This window comes from Rattus norvegicus, chromosome 2 (genome assembly GCF_021556685.1).
Source record: "Rattus norvegicus strain SHRSP/BbbUtx chromosome 2, alternate assembly SHRSP_T2T, whole genome shotgun sequence".
Lineage (NCBI taxonomy): Eukaryota > Metazoa > Chordata > Mammalia > Rodentia > Muridae > Rattus > Rattus norvegicus.
In genome coordinates, this window is record NC_141535.1 from 120530181 (window position 1) to 120549817 (window position 19637).

The window sequence follows — 19637 nt, forward strand, 5'->3', positions numbered from 1 at the left end:
ACTGGAAGAGTTTGAAGGGGCTCGAGACCCCATATGTACAATGCCAAGCAACCAGAGTTTCCAGGGACTAAGCCACTACCTAAGGACTATACATGGACTGACCCTGGACTGTGACCTCATAGGTAGCACTGAATAGCCTAGTAAGAGCACCAGTGGAAGGGGAAGCCCTGGGTCCTGCTAAGACTGAATCCCCAGTGAACTAGATTGTTGCGGGGAGGGCGGCAATGGGGGAAGGATGGGGAGGGGAACACCCATAAAGGAGGGGAGGGGGAGGGATTAGGGAGATGTTTGCCCGGAAACCGAGAAAGGGAATAACACTCGAAATGTATATAAGAAATACTCAAGTTAATAAAAAAAAAAGGAAAAAAAACAAAAAACAAGTGTTATATTCATATGTGTTCTTGTCTTAGCTAAATTTCTATTGCTGTGAAGAGACATCATGAACATGGCAACTCTTCTTATAAAGAAAACCATTTCCCTGGAGGTGGCTTACAGTTCAGAGGTTTAGTCTGTTATTATCATGGCAGGTAGTATGACTGCATACAGACAGACATGTGCTGGAGAAGGAGCAGAGAGCACTTCTTCTAGATCAGCAAGCAGCAGGAAGAGTGAGCCACTGGGCTTGGCTTCAGCATTTGAAACTTCAAACCCCGCCCCCAGTGGCATGTTTCCTCCAATAAGGCCACAGCTACCTCAATAAGGCCACGCCTCCTTAATGCCAGTCCCTAAGCATTCAAATACGTCTATGGGGGCATTCTTATTCAAACCACCCCATGGATCTTCCTGTCTATCACCCAGCAATGATACTAGGCTCAGATTTTTTTACAGATTCTGAGGATCAAACTCAAGTCCTTGTGCTTCCAGGATGCGTGTATTGTTGCTGCTGCTGCTGCTGCTGCTGCTGCTGTAATACAACATCATGATCTCACAGAAGGAAGGGTTTATTTCAGCCTATTTTTCCCAAGGGGAAGTCCATCATGGCAAGGATGGCACGACAGTGGGAATGGAGCAGAACGCTAGGAGCTCCCACCTTCAACCGCTCACAGAAGGCAGAGAGAGTAAGCTGGAAGTGGGGGAAAGATATGAGCCCTCAAAGCCCACCCTCCAGCAAGGCTCCATAATCTCCCAGAACAGCTCCAGCAACTGGGGGCCAGGAACCAACACGAATAGCAAACACTCTATCAACTTTTAAGGGTCCGTGACTTAATGAAGAATAACCTGGACTCACATAGTATGCAAAAGCGAAGAGCGTTTTATTCTGCAGAAGTCCAGCATGCTGGGCTCTCCCATCTACCAAGACGGAGGCGCCCAGTGAGCTCACAGGCCCAATTTAAGGCACATTAGGGGAATTCTCGGAAAGGGTATGACCTTTTTCTTAATCTGTTGACTCTATCTCTAGGGATATCCCAGAACCATTGCTGGGACATGGGGGACTAGAAACTGTTGCTGGGGAAGTCTGGAAACTGTTGCTGACCCCTTCTTCTTTCCTCTGACCAGGTGACAGGGCAGCTTCTGACTGGCTGCCTGAAGCCTGGGGGCGGGGGTGGTGGTGGTGGTGGTGGTGGTGGTGGTGGTGGTGGTGGTGGTGGTGGTGGTTTTGCTTTTTTTCAGTAACTGGCTTGCATGGACTTGCCTGGATTTTTCCAGTCCTTGGAAACAGATTTAGGCCTAGTTTCCTGAACTACCAACTTGAAACTTGTCATGGAGTCAGCCTGTCTCAAACTGAACTATTTCCCCAGCTTCAGAACTATCATTTTATACCTTTAGAATATTAAGACTGAAAGGAAAATTATACAGATTTAAGGTTTAAAAATATGAAGTTAAAAGAGTAAGTTTCAAAATTCAGACTCAGGGCTAAACACTGTGAAAAGCAAGTCCAGGCAGCCCTGCCCTGCCGCTAGAACTAACAGACCATAAAAGGAAAGGAATGCAGAACAGACCAGGAGTACCGGATCTGACTCACAGGCCACCTGGCAGGAAGAGATAAGCCCCCAGCCCCCGACATCCAGGACGCCCCAAACCTGCCAATGTGTGTAGCTATACCTTATTACCTCATCATGTGAAATAGCCAATCATATGTGAACATGTCTATGTGCCTCGTTTGAATCCACCAATCCCCGTAACTATGCATCTGCTTCTGTATGCCCGCTTCTGCTTCCCCAAAACCCTATAAAAGCCCCATGCTGGAGCTGCTGGGCACACAAGTCCTCCGAAGAGACTGTGTGCCCGCAGGTACCTGTGTTTTCCAATAAACCCTCTTGCTGATTGCATCCGAGTGGACTCGGCTCGGTCATTGGGCGCTTGGGTCTCCTCCTGAGGGAAAGGTCCTCTCCGGGGGTCTTTCAAGACTGGGTGTGGTGGCACACACTGTTGGAAGACCCTGCTTTAAGGTCACAGCCCACTGTGTCCGGATAAGTTCTCTGAGCTTGGCAAAAAATATGGAGACCTTCCTTTCCCAGCCTAGCTGTCTCGTCTCCGCCCGACCTTATCTGGGGAGTCTCTGAGCACAGCTGCCTGACCTTATCTGGAAGACGACCCTGCACAAAGCTTTCTTCAAGCTCTGCATGACTGAGCACATCACCATGTGTTAAGTAGGTGCTGTGTTATGACCAACCAACCCTTCCCACCTGTAACCCCCACCTACCACCCCCCAAAAATCCCTCTGAGACTAGTCTCATAGTCTCCCAATAAGAACCTGCCAGGCAGGTTTTTGGACTTCCTCTTCATGTAAATGAAGCATTCACAGCTGTCAGGCCTAGCCAATTGAATGTCCACCTTGGAATTCCCCACTCAGTCCCCAAGATCTATCTATATAGCCCTTGTTCACCGTGAACAAAGTTGAGCTGTCTTGCTGAAGCCAAACCCAGAAGTCAATCCATGGGTGTTCAAACCATCCAAAACCTGCACCCCTTTCTGCTACCTTTGTCCTTGGGTGGCTAACAGCCCCACCTCCCAGAGAAGGAAGAGCTACAAATGCCTTTAAGCCTTTAATCCCAGCACTTAGAAGCCAAGGCAAGTGGAGCTTTGTGAGTTCAAGGCCAGTCTGGTCTATATAGTGAACCAGGGCTACATAGAGAAATGCTTGTCTCAATAGAAAAAAAAAGGAACATAATTTCTATAATAATTAAATGATTTTTTTTCTCAAAAGTCCTTGGTGTCTTCAAAGACAGGAAAAAAAAAAAGATTAAACAATCACCATGCACTGAAAACCTTGGAAGAACTATCTTGTACATAATCTATAAAATCTGTTCAGGCCAATTTCAAAATAGGAAAAAAATAGAGCAAAATATTGTGATTTCTGTGAATCACATTGGAAATCCGACAAAATCTATGAAATAATTATGTCCCTATTATAAAGGCTATAGTTGCTCCAGATGGATAAATATAAATTATAAAGTATCATGTACAAATGCCCAGTAATATGGTAACAGCAAATCCATTTTTAAAATAATCATGCAAAACATAATTTTACCCCTTTTCCAGTAGCCTATGCATCTTTGAAAATGAGGCAGATTTTAAAGTCTGCTTGCCAGTCTCAGGCTTTGACTCCCATTTAACCTATCTTCGGGGGAAACCATTTGCTGAAATGTATTCTTGACAATTGGTTGACCTCTACGATTTAATTTTCCAACACAAACACTTGACTAAGTTGTTTACTTAGCATTTGTTGGAGCTCTGATGTCAAGGCTAATAAAATTCTCTCTTTAAAGTAACTTTTTTGAACTTTTAAGCAAATTGTAACCTTTGTAGGAGACCATGTTTTATGGTAAGAATGTATCATTAGAAAATTGAGTCATGGGGTTGGGGATTTAGCTCAGTGGTAGAGCGATTGCTTAGGAAGCGCAAGGCCCTGGGTTCGGTCCCCAGCTCCGAAAAAAAGAACCAAAAAAAAAAAAAAAAACAAAAGAAAATTGAGTCATTATGGTATCAGAGGGAACAATGTCCCCAACATCCCCTGAGCCCCAGCCCTAGACTTCTCTCTTATTCATAGGTGAGATAGATGACTGACAGGTAGATGACAGAAGGTAGATTATAGATAGATGATTGATAGAACAGAGATGGAAGATAGATAATAGATGATAGATAGATGATAGATAGATAGATAGATAGATAGATAGATAGATAGATAGATTATTAGGGTTTATAGTGCTGCAATGAAACACTATGATCAATAAGCAGGTTGGGGAGGAAAGGGTTTATTCAACTTCCATTTCCATGACCAAAAGAAGTCAGAACAGGAACTCGAGTAGGTCAGGAACCTGGAGGCAGGAGTTGATGCAGAGGCCATGGAGGGGTGCTACTTGCTGGTCTATTCATTATAGCTTGGCAACCTACTTTCTTATAGAACCCAGGACCACCAGTCCAGGAATGGCACCACCCACAATGGCCCCTCCTCATAGATACTAGCTGAGAAAATGTCTTATAGCTAAATCTCATGGAGACATTTCCTCAACTGAAGCTCTTTCCTCTCTGATGATTCCAGCATGTGTTAGGTTGACACACAGCACCAGCCAGTATAGACAAATGATAGATGATAGGTAGATAGATGGATGATGGATAGATAGATAGATAGATAGATAGATAGATAGATAGATAGATAGATAACAGACCCAAAAGCCATAATGGCAATTTTAATAGCCTTTATTTATCTTTGACTGGTTATCTGATAATTAAAAGAAGATGTGTTAAAGAAATTTGGGAAATAGATCAAACAGAGAAAAGAATGAAAGTCAACTATAATTTTACTGTCATCATTTCTTTTACAAGATATTTTATTTCTTTCTGCTGTTTCCAGTATTTTTGCTGTAGCGCCATTTATAACCGCATATAACATATGCACAGAATTTGATAGCTATGCCAGCAAGTCCCTGTGTAAGTGTTCTCCAGGTCAAGACATCTGAGGCTGCCCAGCACCCACCATCGGTCTCCCCCAGTTGTTGTTTTCCTCTTCACTGTGTCATTACCTACCTTACCTTCCTCTCAGCTATCTTCCGGGCTCCTCATCACCTACGTCTGTGTTATTAAAAATATTATTTCAATTTGAAAGATTCATTCTGAGCTCAGAATACCCTGTGGAAGAGGAGGAGGAAGGGTTGTAGGAACCAGAGGGGTCAAGGACACCACAAGAAGAGAGTCCCCAGAATCAGCTAACCAGGGCTCCTAGGAGCCCACCATCAGGAAGCCTGTGTGCATGTGACTCTGATTATATGTTATGGATATGTAGCTTGGTGTTCTTACAGGACCAGGGCTGGGGTGGGGCTGTCTCTGACTCTGCTTTTGGGACACTTTCCTCCTACTGGTTTGCCTCACCGAGCCCTGATATGGTGGTTTGTGTCTAATCTTATTGTATCTTGTTATACCATGTTTGGCTGAGATCCTTGGGAGGCTTGCTCTTTTCTGAAGGGTTACAGGAAAAGTGGGTCTGGGTGTGGGGAAGTGTTGAGAGATGGAAAACTGATCGGAAGTATTGTATAAGAGAAAAATAATTTTTTTAAAAAAAGAAAAGGAAGAAAGATTACTTCACATTATTTGATGGGACAAGAGTTTGTTTTCTTTGCTGTGTAATATTCTACTGTGAAACAGACACGTGCTAACCTAGTGTTAGTCTAGGTAGGCGTGTGAACTGGGTCTACTATTTTTATCATTTGCTTTCTGTATGGAGTTACAGTCTCTCTAAAATAGTACATCTGCTTTACCACTTAATATTTTATCATATTTTTCATGGTACAAAAACTAACTTCGGAATATTTCATCTTTTTACTACACGGCATTTTATTATATATACATGGCATCATTTATCAAACCACTCCCCAAATAATTTTGTTCAGCTTCTTTCCAACTATTATAAATAAAATTATAATGAACATTTTATTGATTAGAAGTTTTATCTGTATTTCAGAGTATTTCCTTAGGTTACTTCTAAGAAAATAGAATTATCATCATGTCAAATAGCATAAATATTTTCAATCAAATTATGCACAAAAAAATGGTACTAATGTGATGTATTCTTCTCTTATGGATAGATAAGATTATTTTTGCTTCAGTCTAGCCAGAATTAAGTTAGTCTCTCTCTCTCTCTCTCTCTCTCTCTCTCTCTCTCTCTCTCTCTCTCTCTCCTGTCTCTTCAATGATTTTGATGTGAAATCTGATCTTTACTTGATCAGAACGTATTAAAAGAAAAAATGGATTTGTTGTATACAAGAAATACTTAGGTAAACCACACCTTCATAAAGAGGCAGCACATCCAGCTACCCTGAGGTCCCTGAAATGTGGCAAGGCCTTTGCTTCAGCAGGGGCACAAGGTCCGGGCTGCTGGGGCATGATCTGGAACAACCCCTTCAAGTGAATCACCCTCAAGTTCCCTACAGCAGGTGCCCAAACCAGGGATCCCTGCTTCCTGTGTCTTCCTGTTCCACAAATGAATCCATGTCCTTCAAGAGAGAACATCTACTGTGTCCAACAGCCACAGACCAGGAGTGCTCTGATCACCATCAAAAGCGGATGTTTTATAATCCTTTAGGTATTTTTTTAGTTGTGTTTTCCTCTGTTTTTGAGACAGTCTTGTCATTTATATGATATTATGTTTATATGATATGATATATTCAATTAATCTATGATGGGCCTACAACTCACTGACTAGCTCTGGCCTCTAATGTCAGGATTATAGTTACTCACTACCATTCCAGGACAGATGTGTCCTTTGAAGGGGCAGTTTCAGGACATTCTCCTGCCTCATATCAACTGCTCATCAAAGGCTCTGCCACCTTGCAGGACCACCAGGAAATGACTGAAATTAAAGGCAATGCTTCAAGGAAGGTGTCTCTGTCCTCTCCCTGCTAGGACCTCCTCTTCTCTATCCCCAGCTTGTCTTCCCACAGGGTGGATCCCATGCAGTCCTCCCCTGCCCCACCAGCCTCTGCTGCCCCAAACTCATAGGTGCTTTGCTCAACTTGTCCTCAGAGGAACACAAAGCCAGCCTCTCCTTTCTGGATGGAAATGGGGGAGATGATGTCTTTGTTCCTACAGCAATGGCAAGAAAGAAGGAACAATTATAGACATGGAAATGGAATCCAGCAATAGACTAGTAAACTAAAACAGACAGTTTCCCTAACTGCATTTTATTAAAAAGAGACAGTAAGATCGGTGACCTCTCAGGAGCATCAAAGGCTGGTCATGTTCTCCACGGATCAGTTACAGCGGAGGCAGGCGACATTGCAACCCCGTGCATTTCAGGAATATCTTCTTGATAATTAGCTTGGGATCCTGGCAAGAAGTTCACGCTCACATTTGGCAACTGAAGAAACAGAGAAATGGAGTGAGTGACTCCATTTCATAATTAGCAACTGATGCAGGAGAATATCATGGACAATCTGACTCCAGACACATGCTTCCACTCAACCCCACTGATGAGTTTTGTGTGCCTGTCTTCATGGTTTGGACCCATATCACAGCCTCTCATGCTGCTAGGGTTTTCCTTTTCCCTGAGGCTCATCTAAAGCAGATACATCCCTGAGTCCAACCAAGATTCTCACCTTCACTACAGATGAGATGGAGACTGTTACGATGACACCCATTTATTGGATAAGTTTTATCCTTGACCTGATAGGTTAGGCAAATACATCGAGAACAATGAGGAACTACGTAGACCCTTTTTGGTTCACTTTACTGTGTCTGCCATGCTTGCTGTGATTTGGCAAGTTGATGGTGATGAATTTAGGGCCACCTGCATGCCAAGTCAGGCACTCTACTCGATCTGAGATCACCCAAGTCAATCACCCCACACAGTGCAAACATTTGATGAGTATCCATACCCAATATGTGTTGAAAATTCAATGTATCTTTTAATGATACAAAACCATCCTGATGAAAAGTCACCAGGAAAGTTTGTTGACATTGTATCCATTTGTCCTCTCTCCTCTCTGCCAGCTTGCTTCCTCTTCGTGAGCAATCCAAGCAAAGATGGAGCTTGGTAAGGTCTTGAGAAGAAGTGGGCAGTAGACAGAAGGACCCTCCTAAACCAAGATTCCTTCTCTCACTGAGGTAAGTCTCACTGCTATTATTATTTGAAACGTTGATGTTCTTGTGATCTCTAAAATCTCTAGATCTTCCCAACAACTTTCAGGTCACTCTCAGAACATGCACATTAATATATGTAGGTACACACACACACACACACACACACACACACACACACACACGCACTTATACAGAGCTGCATGTCATTGCTTCTTAGCCTTTTGGCTGAGATCAAGTGTAGAGTTGCATGTCAATGTATTTGTACATGCATGTGGAAGGCAAGAAACCATCACAGAATCTGTTCCTCCATGGGCAATCTACCTTGGTTTTTAAGACATGGAGTGAGGCTCACCTAGTATATGCTGACTGGGCAGGGAGCCTTAGGAATCTCTCTATCTCTACCCCCAGCACTGGGATTGCAAGTGTGTGTCTCTACACCAGGCCTTTTCTATTTTAACATGGGTCCCGGGACTCAAACACAGGTCTTCATACTCCCAAGGCAAGCACTTTGGTGATTAAATAATCCTCTCCAGACTTGGATGACTATTTTTGTGATTATTTTTTTCAACAACAACAAAAAAATTAATGAGGCTATCACGACCCATTTTGGTTTTCAAAGTCTTCAAAGTACTAAGTCTGCTCAATGACAAATGTACTCATTATCATAATCAGAATGACAATCTCTCTCTCTCACATATATGGTTTTATCCTCAGTGTTCATTAGAATTGAAAATAATTAAATCAGGGCTGGAGAGATGGCTCAGTGGTTAAGAGCACCGACTGCTCTTCCAGAGATCCTGAGTTCAAATCCCAGCAACCACATGGTGGCTCACAACCATCTGTAATAGGATCCGATGCCCTCTTCTAGTGTGTCTGAAGACAGCTACTCATATACAAAATAAATAAATAAATCTTTCAAAAAAAAAGAAAGAAAATAAATCAATCATCAAAATGTTCGGGTTCTACAATTGCACAGACTGTTCTGGGAAGAGACGGATGTGAGGCTCAGTAATAGCTTTGAGGACTTGCCTTCTGCCAGAGGAAAGCTCCAAAAGACTGTGAATCATAAACTCCTGTTGCCTGCAGGGTACAGGTAGGGCGCTCGGAAGCACAGGGCTCTCTTTCAACTGGTGGGAATGGGAACTCTTTCGACACAGAACTGGGGCTGAAATAGACCTTGAAAACTGAGTGAATTTTCATGGGAGAAAGGATGAGGAGGTGCCGACTCATGTCTGCTTCTCCTTCTGGGTAGCTGTGCCCATTGCACACCTAGCGCGACTGGAGGGAGGGACGCTTAGCCAGGCGCGAGCAGTGCGGGATCTCAGTGGGCAGTGTGAAGGCAATGACCCACCTAGGGACAGCTTCAGAAAACGGATTCATTTATTAGGGGCAGAAAGAAGTGTTTGTGCCCCTGGGCCAGGGTCTCTGCGGCAAGGTTTGTGTGTCCGTGTACCATTGGCTAGAGCAGGGGTGTTGGAAGATGCTACATCTGCATACTCAGAGCCTGTAGGGTGTGTGCACAGAGGTGGTGGGGTGGGGGCTTATAAGTGAAGTATTGGCATAATGTCGTTGTTGCACGGTGTAAAGAATATCTTTGTATTATTCAAATGCTGGTTCTGTGCCCTTACATCGGATTGCAGTCTGGACGGGGCATTGCAATGCTTATTCTAAGAATTTCCTGTCTCAATGTTGTGTAAGCATTGCTCCCCATTTATTGTCTGACTTGTCAATAAAGAACTGATCAGCCAATGACTGGGCAAAGGTGAGAATAGGGCGGGGCTTCTGATCCCAGCTAGGGGAGAAGGTGGGGGAAGGAGGAGGGAGGCCGGGCAGGACTCACTAGGAGGTCAAGGTGCCACCCTGAGAACACACCTAGGGCAAAAAAAGCCAGATCAATACTAAAATGCAAGTATCTTAGGGATTTTGACTGTGAGGTAGCCAGATTATTTTAGACGATTAGAATAGACTAGTAGCTGCTCAATTGTTGTGCCATGAAGCTTGTTTAAATAAACCTAATAGTTTCTGTCATCTTTATTAGGGACCCAGCCTGGATAAAGAAAAAAACTATCACTTTTAAAATTGCTACAACTGATAACTGACATGATAATAAATTCTTACTAGTGTTGGTGGTGCGAGCGGCAGCTTTATAGCGCCACGTTGGGAGTGGGGAGGAAGCCAATCACCACGGTCTAGAGCTGAAGCTTCCTCAACCCTTCCTCTGTAACCCTGAGCCATTACAGCCCCACAGGGAGGAGGTTCTTAGTAGCAAGCTGGTGAGAGTGAAAGTAGGGACCAGGTAAAAAGGCTGTTGTGGCTGGACACGGAATGATAGTGCTCCTGGACACAAAGAAGTGGGAGCCCGGGATGGAGGATTCCGTGCGCGAAAAAGGACCACAGCCGCAGACAGGGAACCACGGGACTGGACAGGAGCAATGACTCACCGCCCAGAATAAGATTCACTGACTTTTTCTTGGCAAATGTAAGCATATGGGATGGTGCTGGGACAGCAAACCAGAAAATGAGGACACAGATCCTCTTTTATCGCCCTCGTCGTCGTCATCATCATCTCCCCAAATTTTCACAGAAATTCTCCTGAATTTTGCAGCCTTATTTAATTTTAACACCACACTATCTTTTTATGGACTCTGTGTGTGTGTAGTGTGTTGTGTTCTTTAGATACTGTTGTGTGTATGTGAACATGTGCGTGAGTGTAAGATTATTTTCAGCTGCGAAGCACTGCCTTACCTTCTTGGGGGGGCATCTATTCCTGAGGTTGCATGCATGGCTGGCTGTGTACAGTTGGAGGGTACCTTAGTGTATTCCACCGTGGCTCATTTACTTCCCCACAGCTCCAGGGGCTGGAGTGTTCACCAACCAAAGTGCCAGTGGATTTGAGATCTAGTGCAAATTTGTTTTCTGGCCCGTAGATGGCGCCTCCTCTCTGCATCCTCCCACCAAAAAGAAAAGAAAAGGAAAAGAAAAGAAAAAGTAAAAATAAAACAGGGAGCCTGGGTTCCCTGCACATATTTTATGAGGGCTCAGCTTCCAACTTCCTCACTTTGGGGGTTAGGATTTTAACATAAGCATTTTGAGGAATGCAAATGTTCAGAGCACGGGGGTGGGGGGGGGGGGACGGGACGGGACATATTGACGCCTGGGACCATAAACTACTTCTAAATTCTAAATTCCTATGAGCAGCCTTATCTGGGAAGGAAGGAGCAGAAGCTGGAGCCAAAGCAGGAAAGGTATTTAGAACACAGCTTGGAATAAAAAGGGCCCGGGCCACAAGTAAATGACCTAAAGTGGAGACCACGTCAGGGGAGATGGGTAGCCATCTGATTCATGAAGTCCCAGGGAGGCACATTATGCAATCACAGGAACTCAGGGTGGTGACTTCTAGTTGGCAGAGAGCAAGTTGATGCTGATTAAGCAGGTGACACGGGAACAAGCAGGATCAAATGCTGTGGCCAGAGAAACATGGGAGGAGAGTTCCATGACACTAGAACTGAGCTGGGGTAGAAGATTAGCATAAGGACCCCCGGCTGTCAGGATACCCGCTGGTCATCTCAGTGAAGAGACTCTGATTTAACACTGCCCTCTTTGTATCAGGATGAAGTGATTCAGTAACAGGTGGAGCCGTGAGCATTATGGAAGGCCTGGCAAACACTGGGAACTGGGAGAGGCTGGCAAAGGAGCTCAGGAGGGGTCAGGTACCTCATCACTCCTGCAGTGCTCTATTCAGGACAGTGGTTAAGGTGGCTTGAATAGGAACAGCCCCCATAGACTCCTGTGGGTGAATGCTCAGCCCATAGGGAGCTGCACTATTAGGAGGCGTGGCCTTGTAGGAGGAAGGGTGTCATTGCGGGGACAGCCTTTGAGGTCTCCTGTGCTCAAGCTACACCTAGTGTGGAACACAGTCTCCTCCTTCTACTTTCGGATCAAGATGTAGAGCTCTCTTCTATTTCTCCAGCAGCATGTCTGCCACCACGATGATAATGGACTGAACCTCTAAACGGTAAGCCAGCCCCAATGAGATGTTTTCCTTTATAAGAACTGTGGTCATGGGGTTGGGGATCTAGCTCAGTGGTAGAGCGCTTGCCTAGCAAGCGCAAGGCCCTGGGTTCGGTCCCCAGCTCCAGAAAAAAAAAAGGGGAAAGAAAAGAAAAAAAAAAGAACTGTGGTCATGGTGTCTCTTCACAGCAATAAAACCATAACTAAGACAGCAGTTTAAGCAGCAAACCCCACAGCCCACTAAAATGAGAGTCCAGACAGATCCTTACATCAAAAATGGAGGTGGAAAAACCACCAGCAGGGAGACAGACCATCGCATTTCTGAGAGAGCAGAGGTAAAGGAGAGAGTTGTTGCAGTGGTCATGAAAGGCCAAAGCACACAGAGAAGAGGTGCAGGGGACAGACAGCTGTCACACACAGACTCCCAACAGCATAATGGTGAGAACAAGTGAGGCCCGAGACAGAAGAACCAACTTAAAACGCAGACATCACACAGCACCGAGCACACAGCACTGAGCACACAGCACCGAGCACACAGCACCGAGCACACAGCACTGAGCACACAGCACTAAGCACACAGCACTGAGCACGCAGCACTGAGCACACAGCACCAAGCACACAGCACTGAGCACACAGCACTGAGCACACAGCACCAAGCACACAGCACTGAGCACACAGCACCGAGCACACAGCACCAAGCAGGAGCTCAGAGTACACCTTCTGCTACTTCTACCCTGACCCAGAGGAAAAGAGAGGGAAGAGGGATGGCGGGGTAAGAGGGGAAAACCAAGTGAAAAAAGGTGCTGTTTCTAAAAGGTTAATCCTGTGGAGAACCAGAACACACAGTAGGACTGCAGCCACCAAATGGCATCCTGAGGTCCCAGCATGACAGGTGTACAGCAGGCCACAAGATAAATCAATCTGATCAGAGGATAAAAGCCCCAGGGGAAAAGAAAAAAACAAAACTCTAGAACAAAAAGGAGCCACAGACTTCCCATGGGCATGTCTATTGCAAACACTCAAGAAACAATCAAGATGGCCGTCTGGGGGGTTGGGAGGAATGAGTATGCACAGAGGAAAAGGAAATCATGCTCTAGGCTTAGTTACACAGATTGCTAAAATTCCACCGTAAGCACCCCCTCCCTCTGGGCTGATGGCTGGCTAGCCTGGCCTACTTGATAAGTTCCAGGGCAGTGAGACCCTGCCTCAAACAACAGGAAAACTTCAAAGTAGATGACCCTTGAGGACTGACAGATAGCTGAGGTTGTTCTGTGTCCTCTACATGAGCATGAGTGCACACACACAGACACACAGACACACAGACACACACACACACACACACACACACACACAGAGACACACTGTCACACAGTCAAACACACACAGAGACAGACACACAGAAAGACAGATAGACACAGACACACAGACACACACATACACACAGACACACACTGACATACAGACACACATACAGAAAGACAGACAGACACACAGAAAGACAGAACAGACAGACACACAGAAAGACAGAACAGACAGACACACACAGAGAGAGACAGACAGACACACACAGAGAGACAGACAGACACACACAGAGAGACAGACAGACACACAGACACAGAGACAGACAGACAGAGACAGACACACACACATTGACAAACAGACATACTCATGGGGCGAAGGCAGTTATAAGCTTGGTATAGATACACATGCCTCTAATTCCACCACTCAAAAGGTGGAAGCAGAAGGATCAAGAGTTCAAAGTCAGCCTAGAACACAAAGAGGATGTTTTCAAACAAACAAACAAACAAACAAGCAAAAACAAAAACAAAACAACAACAACAACATCAAAAATCCAAAACCCAAATAACTACAAAACAAAAAACAAGCAGTTCCTATGATCTAAATACAGCAGCTCTTTTGAAAAGTAGTGGGAGAAACAGGCCGCCAGCACTGTCCAGGACAAAACTAAATATCCCAGCTGACAAAATAGCATACTTCCAAACAACTTCAATGAATGAGTATGGCATTAAAGTTTAGATTAGGGTATATCTGCTGCCAATGAAGGTTTTAGAAGACTAGCCTTCAACAGTGGTCAAGTTTCCGAAAGTTCCAGTCCTAAGAGCAGTTTGAAGGTGGTAGAAGTAAATACAAGCCAACAGCACCACCTACTGGGCACAAAATATACTGCACAGGAACAGAGTCTTGACCCCAGGTAGGGAGCTCTTGGCAGTTAATGGCTGGCTGTGGAGACTGTGCTTGAGGGACAGGGAAGGGGTGAGGACACAGGGGGTGGGGGGTTTGAACAGACATGGGTGTTGTGATTCTTCAGTTGTGTGCTCACTGCTAAGTTTTTCACATTCCAATAAACGACTCTTATGCTCATTCAAGCAGCTCTAATCAAACTCACTTCAGAGCAGTGGCTCTAATTAATCCAATTATTTCAAAAAACCACGAAGTAGGAGTAGTACTTGTTGAAAGGGGGGTTCAGTGTGGGCATTATGAAGTTTGATGAGGGTGAATATAACAAAAATACAATGTGTATGGAATTGTCAAAGAATACATATATAATTAGTAAAAGCAAACTCATGAAAAGCAGGTCACTGTGACCGGGGCACCTGCTGACCTCTGTGTGGTCTGCTTATTTTAAAGAATTTTTAAAAGAACGTTTTCTCCTGGAGACACAAATTGTACTCAACTGTATACACACACACACACACACACACACACACACACACACATTCACACACACTAATACAATTAGTACCATACTATAGGTAGGTTTCTTATCCTTCTTTCTTTCTAATGAGCAAATATTCTTTTACAAATCTATGCCAGACTAAGTAAACTGTTTCACACTTTGGTAGGTGTGGGAACTCTCTTGCTTTCTATAGTTGGGTCTGAAACACTCCCTAAAGACTCATAATGCTAGTTAGTGTACAGAGACTCTCTTATGTACTGTGTGTAAGTTTCACCGGTCAACAGAAATGCTGTTGGTCTATTAGTTTAGGCAGGAGATAGAAGGTAGGACATAAGGCAGAGAGTGAGAGAGAGCGAGCAAGAAAGCAAGAGAGAGACAGAGACAGAGACAGAGAGGATTCTGGGATAGTGGCCTAAGCATTTATTCAGAAATGATTAGTCTCAGAGTCATTGCTTTGTGAATTTGGGCAGGGGCAGGAGATTACATGCTAGAGACTTGGACACCACAGTGTGGTCCTATTTGTAGAAGAGAGAACCTCTATGAAGCAGAACCTAACGGAGACTAGGTCACTGGAGGTGCGCTCTTAAGGAGGCTATGGAACTCTGGCCCCTCCCTCTTCCTTTCTTCCTTCCTGGTGGCAATAAGGTGACCAGCTCTCTCTGCCACTCATACGCACTGTAAAGTACTGGGTTCCATGGGTCTAAGAGCAACTGCCAATTGACCGTGGAGTTACAGCTCTGAATAAACACAAAGGCTTTAGAAACTGGTTGTCTTGGGTACCCGTCACCGTTAACAAAGCCTTCCTCTGACATGTGTGTGTGGGTGTCGACAGTGTGTGCAGAAAATGTCCACCAAGCTTTTCCCTGTGGGATGTTATGGCCTGAAGACTAGTCCCCTGCAGGGATGGAGATCAGCCACACATATCTTTTTGATATAGCTGTATGTCACAAACCCTGCCTCCTAGTTTGTCTGTGATTACCCACCTGTCTGTTCAACTCTGTGTAATAAGCACTCTGTCATCGATGCCAGTTTTCTGTGTCAGTGTGCCTGTCTTCTCTTTGTTCCCTTACCACCTGTCAGGCCCCGGAGCTGTGCAGGGCACGGCAAGTGAGGCCTCTGTCTACCCCTCCTTCATTTTTGCATAGTAAGTGAAGACTCCACCTCACCATGATTTCATTTTACACTGCTGTTGTGAGTGATTTTATCGACCATTCCCCATGTTTCTAAATAACTTACTTCACCTGCTCTGTTCATTATTTTTTCAAGCGCTGGCCTCCCTTTCTAAGGAGTCAAGGTCATTTTGCTTTCAACATGAAAGGGTTATAGACAGGCAGTAAATGGTCACGGGGTGGGGGAGGGGTGTCAATGATTGCCCAATTGTCTTTACACAAGTTATTTTTTAAAAGGAACTGCCTTTGTAACATATATGTGTATGTAATATATGTCTTAATATTATATATGTATGTGTGTACATATGAAGGAAATCATGTCTTTGAGTTACAATGATTTTATAGGTGGTTTCCTTTTAAGTTTGCAAGCTGTATTCACACATCAGTTTAGTAATTGAACATATTAAGATTTATGTCACCATTGCTACTGATACCACTTCCCCCAGATCCACTCCACACAGCGTTCATCAAAACCTGGATGAGCATTAGCTGGCACTGCTTACAACTACTTAGGACCATGGGCATGAACGAGTCCGTCAAGGGCAAATTAGATTGATGCTCTCCTTGTCATAGCCAAACAAGCAAGAGAGCTTGCCTTCAGTATCTTTTCAGCATCTCTTCATATAGATAGAAGCTAATTTATATTTTTAGTCTTGCCCTTACCTCCTACTGTTCAAACTTGAGTTAGGAAAAGTTACTGACACTTCTCAACCCTGATTCCCCAGTAAGGGTATTAGAGACTCCGCCATACCATGCACAGAAAACTATTGTAAGTTCCTTGCACTACTTTATTTGAGGAGTCCACCATATGGATGGGTACAGAGGTTACCCCAATCTCGTTAAGATAGACTCTCATGGTAAGAGCCTTGTGTGTGCATCATGTGTAATTGCATAATGGACAGGTGCCCAGAGTGCTGTTGGAGTGTAGACGGTAAACGCTCTTACGGCTTCGATAAGTACTGCCAGTGCGCGCTGGCTCACATCCCGTCCCATCACCTGAGAGTTCCTCCCTCACCAGTCTGCTGATGACATTGCCGTCGAGGTTTTGAATCCCTGACAACCCTCACCACTCCTGGCAGAGAGAATCTTGATGTAACTTGGATCTGTGTCCTGTTAGGAGTTTTCGGCACCCAATTAAAGGCCCCGTTAAAGGCCCATTCATAGTTCCTATGCTGGAAACCATTTCTTTTTAGTTTTTCGTTATAGTGGTGACTTTTTCTGAGGCAGGGTCCTGCTCTTCAGCCCAGTGTGGCCTCCGAATTCACATCCGTTCTTCCTCCTCAGTGCCCCAAGAGCCGAGCTTACAGTGTTCACCACTGTCCTTGGCTTTGCCAGTTGGCTTCTGAGGCACCATTTGTACAGTAAATTCTATGTTGTATAAACTAAGCATTTCTCATTTTTCTCAGCTTTTACATATTTTTGTACTCATGATGGTGTTTACCGTTCCTCCATCTTCTGCGCCCTCCTTCCCTCCTCATACTTTGTCTTTTTTTCCTATTGCTGCGAAGAGACACCATGACCAAGGCAATCAGGGTCTTGCTTACAATGTCAGAGGGTGTATCCACGACCACTGTGGCTGAGAGCATGGCAGTGGGCAGGCGGGCACAGCACTGGAGTAGTGGCAGAGAGCTTACATCTCCCCCACATGCCTGAGGCAGACGTGGGCCCAGCATGGGCTTTTGAAACCTCAAAGCCCACCCCTAGTGACAAACCTTCTCCAACAAGGCCACACCTCCGCATCCTTCCTGAACAGTTTAGCAGCTGGAAATAAGCATTCAAATGTGTCAAATCACCACACCCTTTTCTCTTGGATCTTACAGAAATGTTTGGTTTTAGGTAACTAAAAGTAACCATCTTTCTTTTACAGGGTCTGGATTTGGGGTGATCGACAGACTGGCCTTCCACTTCAGGGTTATTGCCGCAGAAACAGGAATGACCTAACAGGGGCTGTTTGTTTGGGAAAGTTCCAGGCCTACAACTCTGAGGAAGCTGCTAATTCCAGTGTCTCCATCAGCATCCTCGGCTTCCGGGTAGAGCCATTTCTCAGCAGCAGACCCCTGGCCAGTACCTGGGCAGGAAGGTACAGATCAGCCAGCCACTTCTACCACAGACCTCTCTCACGAGGAATGTGCCCCTAGCTGAACACCCCCCTCAGCAGACACTTGTGAGGTCTAAAAAGTGGTCTGACAGCTGATCAGCTCTGCTTCCTGCCTTCTTCCCTTAAGCCCTCTGCATCCCTAACCCCATCCTGGCACCTACCTCCAGAGACTCTTAACAGGTAACATGAGGAAATGTCTTCATTATGATTCAGTGACTAAGTTTATGGTTTTGAGATTCAACTGGAGAGAGGAAGCTCAGAACTAATCTTATCTTTCTCCTCAATGATGGGCTGGTTATCTTCACGTAAGTTATTTGTAAAAGGAACTGAATTTCATACAGCCAATTTATGAAAAACAAAGGCTCTTAATCACGAGACCATTTTAATCGAAGGTTGGAAAGAACATAAGTGTCCGTCCATCTGTGTTGGTTTCAATATCCCAGCTTGCTTTCTACTCACCAGTCTAGAAAGGCACGAGTCCTGCGGAGTTTTAACAACTCGGGCTTGGGTGTAGCTCCATGGTAGAACACTTGCTCACGATCTGCTAGGGCCAGCTTCCAGAACAACCACCCCCTCCCCAAATAGGAAGGAAGAATGAATGAGGGAGGGAGGGAGGGAGAGAGGGAGGGAAGGAAAGAAGGAAGGAAGGAAGGAAGGAAGGAAGGAAGGAAGGAAGGAAGGAAGGAAGGAAGGGAGGGAAGGAGAAAGAGACATACAGACAGAGAATGGTGTCTGGAGATGAATGTTAGATTAGGCTATGTGGTATAAGCCTGTCCCTCCAAGAACTCTATACCTTACTGTTCTCATTTAGATTAACTAATGAGTCTCTTTAAACGTGAGTTCTGAAAAGAACTAGTGTTTTCACAACAGTTTCACAGCAAGATCCGGCAGGGGTACAAACCGGAAAAGTGCAGCACATGGTAAAGCCCTTTTCTCTTTCTGATATAGTTTCCTATTGTAGCCCAGGCTGGCCTGGAACTCCCAGCAGTCCTCTTGCCTCGGCCTCCTCCGTGTTGGGATCACAGGTGTGAGCCACCACAGCAAGCTCAGAGCTCTCGAACCAGCAAGCTTTTGGTGCACAGTTTACATGATAGACTGAGGCTCCGCGCCTGCGGAGCGTGGGCGGGAGTGTGTGTGTGTGTGGGGGGGGGGGGGGTCCAACTTCACATTATCACACACTTGACTTTTACACTTTCCTTGGTTATTTTGTAGAGCAGTGAGGGCTGTGAGAAGGTCGCTGTTATTATTTAAAAGGGAAATTAACATTTTAGTTAGGGAAAAAGTAACCATAAGTATATAGCGTACGTACAATAGCAAAGTAACTCCACTCTGAGGCGCTCAAAGGCAGGAAACAGGAAGGCAAGGCTGAAGAAATGGCTTTCTAAAAAATACTGTGTTATCTGTGGCGAGACAGACACATGGTGCCTGAGCACAGGGCCACGTGGCAGGACATAGGTTAGAATACATTAGCTATTTGAAGTTGTGAGCTAGTCAGACAAGAGCCTAGCTATCTGGCCAAGGTATTTATAAATATATTTTGAGTCTGGGTCTTATTTCTGGGAATATGGGGCTGAGAGGAAGAACCAGAACAAACTTCTGCGATTGTCTCAAACGGGAGAAGGCAAAGAGATGTGATGGTTTGCAT

General features: G+C 44.9%; 1 long non-coding RNA gene across 1 annotated transcript; it reads right to left on the minus strand.

Annotated features, from left to right (window-relative positions):
* Positions 1-5882: 5882 nt before the first annotated feature.
* LOC147996220 (uncharacterized) lies at positions 5883-10964 on the minus strand. The gene is made up of 2 exons (XR_015671596.1): positions 10762-10964; positions 5883-7294 (listed from the first exon to the last, which is right to left on the minus strand). It is a non-coding gene; the product is annotated as an uncharacterized LOC147996220 (long non-coding RNA).
* Positions 10965-19637: the final 8673 nt, after the last annotated feature.